Source organism: Callospermophilus lateralis, chromosome 7 (genome assembly GCF_048772815.1).
Source record: "Callospermophilus lateralis isolate mCalLat2 chromosome 7, mCalLat2.hap1, whole genome shotgun sequence".
Taxonomy (NCBI): domain Eukaryota; kingdom Metazoa; phylum Chordata; class Mammalia; order Rodentia; family Sciuridae; genus Callospermophilus; species Callospermophilus lateralis.
In genome coordinates this window covers 34,164,199-34,170,939 of record NC_135311.1, presented here as the reverse complement: position 1 = coordinate 34,170,939, position 6,741 = coordinate 34,164,199, and positions in this window count along the sequence as shown.

Below are 6,741 nucleotides of genomic sequence, written 5' to 3'. Positions count from 1 at the left end.
ATTCCGGGCACTGCCTGGAGTTTTATCACCGACTCAGGCTAAGTGACAGGGGAATGAGAATGGAAGGAGAAGGCAGAGACAAGGCAGTGACTGTCAGCTGTGATGTTTTGCATTACACAGCCCTGAAGTTCAGCATCTACTTTTTAATATACTTTTTTATCTAAGAAGATAGAAAAACCCTCAAAACAACATTTGCCTCAGTCTGTGGAAAGGAGGAGGCATGGATGGATTTGAGGTAGAAAGTCAGGAACAGTGTGACCATTAAAGGGAACTTTGGCTTCACTTGTCATATTTTAAGTTTTTTTTTTAAATTTATTTAAAGAAGAATGCAAGCCAGATGTAGTGGTGTAGACCTGCAATCCCATTGGCTCAGGAGGCTGAAGCAGAAGGATTGTAAGTTCAAAGCCAATCTCAGCAACTTACCAGGGCCCTAAGCAACTTAGAAAGACCCTGTCTCAAATAAATAAACAAACAAACAAACAAACAAATAAATAAATAAATAAATAAAAATAAAAAGGGGACTAGAGATGTGATTCAGTAGTTAAGCAGCCCTGGGTACAAAAAAGCTTCCATTTATATATTGTTTGTGAAATTAAGAGGTAATAAATGGGTATACACATCTAGAAGCAAAAGATACATTATTAAAAAATTAAAAAGTGAATAAAAGTCTCAGAATCTATGTAAATAACATAATAGACAAATGCTAGTCTGTACATTGATAATAATGCATAGTTGGATATTATTTCTGCACTGGATCGAGAAGCCTATCTTTTTTCTTCTCCCCTTCTTTGGGGATTGAGCCCCGGGGCACTCTATCATTGAGCTACATGCCAGGCTCCCCCTTTTCTTTTAATTTATTCTTTATTTTGAGACAGGGTCTCACTCAGTGGCTCAGGCTGGCTTCAAACTTGCGATATGCTTGCCTCAGTCTCCGGAGAGACTGGGATTGCAGATGTGCACCACCATGCTAAATGAGAAGGGTATTTTGCCCCTCTTTGTATCTCTGGTGTTAACCACAGATATTGGCAGGCATTTGGCCTTCGGGAAATACTGTTGGAGCCAAATTTAAAGGAAACCATCTGACTTTCCTAGGGGTGGCAGAGCAGTAATAATCCAAAGAGTAGGGAGTGACAAGGGACAACTGAGTTGAAGTAGAACAGAGGGAGGGGGCTCTGTCTTTTGAAGTCTCTTCTGTCTACAAATGAATAGCAGGATATTGGGAGTGGGACATTGTTCTGCTTATTTTTTTTTATCCCTGAACTACCTGTAATCTCATCCTGTGTGTGATTGCAGGGAACTCATCAGAAAAGAGTCTTCTTCAAAGACTCCCAGCATGATGGCAAATAAAAATCAGCTGCCAGTCACAGAGGAAATATGTTCCTACAGCAATCAAGTTCCAATCTCTGGACTTGCCACAATCCTGAGGCTCTGCATATGACTCCCGAATTCCTCCAGAGGGTACCCAGGTTGGAGGTGGGGTGCTGTTCCTTTCTATTTGCTTTTGCAGATGCCAACACAATGCTGTTGCATTAATGTGTCTGGGAAAGGGAAAAAATGGTGGTGGCATTCATTAAAAATAATATGACACTCCATAATTTGAGCTTCAGTCTTCTCTTAATACCTGCTGTATCCCTTTCTTTGTCAGTGGAAACAGAAAAGGAAAATATAGAGAAGGGTTCCAAATGGGTTGAAGAGCTTCAATCTTAGATGTGTCTGTCAGGTGGCTTTTGAAGGCCCCAAAGAGATTACTAAAAAATCAGGAGGAAACAATTGGGTTCCTAAGTTTATGGTGACATAAGGAGATAAAGAAAGCAGAAAAAATGGACACTTTAAAAAAAAAAAAAAAACATGGGGCTGGGGATGTGGCTCAAGCAGTAGTGCGCTCGCCTGGCATGCGTGCGGTGCTGGGTTCGATCCTCAGCACCACATAAAAATAAAATAAAGATGTTGTGTCCACAGAAAACTAAAAAATAAATATTAAAAAATTCTCTCTCTCCCTCTCTCTTAAAAAAAAAAACACAGAAAAATACTACCATTCTTTGATAAAAAGGAACCTGTATTTCTTGGGGAAATGACAGAGTCCTCGGCTGAGCAGGAAACTTACAAGATGAGCCTTGGAAGTCTTACAGTTCTGGGAAGTACAGATGTGCACAAATGAATAAATAAATAAGTAGTCAAAACAACAACAAACAATTCCTGGGTTATGTCAAATGGACACAAGGACTAGCTGACAGAGCTCCCAATGGACAGAGTCACAAGAATTTGATTGAGAAAATGAATAATGTAATGTTGAACTACAGCCCAAAGAATAAATATCCATGAGTCCATACTGATATAAAAAATGATTGAATACATTAAAAAGTGAAAGAAGAGAATCATCTGGGATACAAAGGATTTCTAAATATTTTGCATAGATGCATACCTTTCAAGAGGTGGAGAGTAACTCTTGGCTCCTTACATGTGGGCTGCATGTGGTGACTTCCAAACAGCGCAGTTTGAAAGGTAGAGAAAGAATACAGTGCAGATAGCCCTCAAACACTGCTTCACCACAGTTGCTGCAGTTAATGTCATTATTGACAAGTCATGAATCATGTGTAGCCTTGATCTGAATGGAACGTCACCTTAATGGTCTTCCTCCTCAGACCCCAACAGTCCCTGTTTAAAATGAAAGCAAACATCAGACAAACTCAAACTGAAGGACAGTCTACAAAATACCTGACCAGCAATCCTGAAATCTGTCAAGATCATTAAAAAACAGGGAAAGTCTGAGACAGTGTCACAGTCTAGAGGAATCTAAGGGGTCATAACAATTAAAGGTAATGAGGTGTTCTGAATGGAATTGTGAAACAGAAAAGGGATATTAGGGGAAAATCTAAGAACTCAGAATAAATTAGGGGCTTTCATTGATAATGATGTGTCAATTTCATTTCTTGCCACCATAAACAATCAGGAATTGGGTCTAGTTTGAACAGGAGAATCTAAACAGCTACCATCAGAGCCCAGAAGTTCACAGCCGCCCCAACAGCTATGCTTAGGTTGTAAAAAAATTATAACAAACTCAGTTGAACTTTAAAAATTTAACACTGTTCTAAATGCCTATAATTCCATGTATTCTACTTTAGAAGTCAAAGCAATATTTTAGCTCTCAAATTAATTTTGTTCTAGCCTTGTTGACAGAGTTAGGATAACTGAGTCAAAGAAGGGAAAAATAATTGAGGGAAAGATCTATGCAGCTGACATACGTATTTTTTGAAATTAAGCGGTCAATTCACAAACCCATGTCTATCATTCATATCCTAAGAAATGAGGATTTTCTTTCCTTGACATTCCATAAGACTAAAGTTTTCCTCTTAATAATGAACCAGTACAGTTATTTTCATTTAATTAGACATGCTTTTAAGGAGACTTTCTAATAAATTTAGCTCTCATCAGTTCCAAGCCTCCTTCAGTTTCACATGTTCTTTTTGTCATCTCCCAGTGAGGCACCTTTGTTTCCTAATCAGAATCACAGCTTACAAATTAAGTGAGGAAAGGATTTTGTTTTCCCCAACCCATTTAACATGTGAACAAATCAGAAGCCAGCTCCGGAAGGCTGCCACCTCTTTATTTGTTGTGTTAACCAATTAAAAGGTGTTATTCTCTTGGTAATGAAGTGTGACCTCTTTCCTCTGGCTCATTGTTTAATTTGCTAGCTGGGATCACACAGGGCTTAGATTCCAGAGTCATCTGGGGTTCCAATTAGGTCAAAGCCCTTTTCTGTTGGAGCAAAAATATTGAACTCTTCCTTCCTTGGAGCTGGCTATCACTAGAGCTGGTAACAAAGTCAATGGCAAAACAGAGCTAATTGCAGAAACCTCTTAGGACAGTTGTTCACAGAAGGACTGTATCCTCAGTCATGTCTGCATGCCAAAAGAGAGTGTAGCATCCAGATAGAAAGAGTGATACAAGAACTGATCATTGCATTTGTCCAAAATATCTGGATATCTGATTTAATTAAACTGGAGAGGTTCCATGATGCTTCTGTGTTCTTTGCATTTGTACATGATGCTAATGAGGGACTGGGCAAGATATTAACATTACAGAAGACATGTACTGTGCTTTTAAAACAGCATGTCTCTTGCTGCCAGAACTGGTTTGGTTTGACTTTTGATCCAGCCCTTCTGTTTTGATGTAATTGAGAGATCTGGCAGAATAAGAAAAACTAACACTTCCATTGAACTTTTGCATTCCCAATTGCTTTGCCATTCATGTTCTCATTTGATATTCACAAGCCAATGTTGTAGGAAAGGTCAGTATCACCTTCTCTACTTTACAACAAAAGAAACTGAGCCACAGGATGTCATGGCTAAGTTACTAAAACTAGTAAACGGTACCCTTAGGACTGAAATTCAGGTGTTCTCTATTTATTTCTGAGGGTTTTCATTCTCTTTGAAAGTTTATATGTCTTTTCTTATGAGGTTCCATTCATTTGATTGTCTCTTGAAATGCCTGCTAAGCATTTCATGTGTGTGTGTGCACGCGTACACACACACACACACACACACACACACACACACAAACATACACGTGTGCACATGTTTGCTCATAACTTCAAAGAGTTCACCCTCAACCCCAAGTTAAGAACCACTGTCCTATCCTAGGAAATTTCTACAGAGGTGGTAGAGCGAGCAAGAAAGACATTCTGAGATGGGACATTGAAAACTAAAGATGAGAATTAAGACCAATTTCTTTTATTCCTTTGCCAAACTTTCTCTCTTCTCCTGGAATATATTCTCTCTCAGAGAGAATGGCAAATCCTGAAATTAAATGTGTTTAAAAATGCCCCAGGGTGATATATGCAAAAATGGAATCATGTAGATGGAAATTAAAAAAAAAAAAAAAAGGCCGAGAAGATATCAAACCCAACAAATGGTAGGAAGGGTATGGTGAAAGGCAATGTCAATAATAGTCAACTAGACATTTTTAGTCACTGCCCTTGTGTGATCAGAATATTATTCCATGTAAGAAGTCCATTCATGGATGGGTGGAGTGTGAAGTAGGGCTTGGGATGGAGATGATGTTGGGTTGTATATGGCCAACCCAACAGGCAAGGAGTGACCATATCATCACAGAATCTCCTTGCACTTGGATTTGTGGGATTTGGTCTGCACTGCAACTGAATCTTGGGTTCTTTCTACCTGCAAGCCTTGGAGAACCCATGCTTTGCAATAAGTATCTGCTCATGCTGACAGCTTGTAAGCCATTTCTTAGCCAGGGTCCCTGTCACTGTAACTGGACCCAGTGACAAGGCCTTGCCCTGCCTGTCAGTTTTCATGAATGCCCTGATTCCCAACTGCTGGGTGGACATTGAATCATCATCTCTCCTGCTCTGAGGTCTTCCTGTCTGCTGGGTTTAATTTGCTGTCCTGCCTTGACCTCCTTCTCCAGGCTGACTGCCTGGTTCCCAATGAGACTTCTGCTTCACACACCACACATATATCTGCTGAGTTTGTGCCTGCTCTAAATGGTTCCAAGCTCGACTCTAGTGTGTTAAGTCTGAGGATAATTTCGGTCCCAATTTCTTTCTTTCATCTATGATTGTCCATAACCCTATAGCTGCCCCTGTTATCACCCCAATATGACCATGACCTTCTCTTTTGGCCTCTCGTATTCACATGTCTCCTGGTTTGGAAACAGAGTTCATCTCCTTTCCCTAAGACTGGGCTGCTCGGTGATAAGCCAAGGCAGGGTCTGGAGAATATAGCAGGGGTATAAAATGAGCAGGTCCCAACAGATGTCGAGTGAGGATTTGCAAAAGAAATTAGAAAGCTAGACCCTCGAAAGTTGAAAAATTGTTCCCAGGTCCTTCAGAAATCCCCTTGCCAAGCACCTGTGGGTTAGTCATCCTCTTTTTAATTGGTACCTACCTGGCTCCCATAAGTCCTACCTCAGCACTGTGATGCTGTGATCCAGTGTCTTGATCAGGGCAGAGGATGTCAGCTCGGATGCCTGCCCGTTGAAGTAATCCTGGGAACTAATTAGCAATTTTGAAATTTGATGATAGGTAACAATAACAAAGTCAGTCTTTTTTCATCCCAGTTACCTGGGTTATTTTAATGATGGCATTTGTCTGTTCAGTGATTCACCTTTATCTGGGCACTCAACCAACAGATGGTCTCAGTTAGACAGCGTCTACTTCCTGACACAGAATCAAGAATTGCTGTTGATTCACTTGACTATATTAATGGCTAATTTTTGCCCAGTCAATTGGATTAGATCAGTAGGTTAGATCCGATTAGTCAACTCAATTATTTTTTTTCTTTAAAGGTCAAATTAAGAAAAAAAAAGATTAAAAAAATCATTTGTACATTTTCTACCAAAGATACTACTGTCTATGATGTGTTCCATGGAATTCAAAAACAGAGTTCAAGGTGACCTGAAGGACAACAGATGTCAAAGTCACATTCTAGAGGTAGGGCACAAAGAGATTTTTCAGTTTATGATGGAGAATATTGTTTAGAACAACCCCAACCCACAAAAATATATGCAATGTGCTCACAGCAGGCCTCCTATTTTTTATAGAGAAGTATATTCTTGTAGGTTAACTCATGATCATTTTGAATGAAATATCAATCAATTACAACCAAAGGGAGAATGTGACGGTGATGTGCAGACTGTGCACGTGCGTATCGGGGATCGGCTGCACGGTGATCGGCTTTGGCATTCATTTGGCACCAGCCTCATTATCACTTTTCTCAGGAA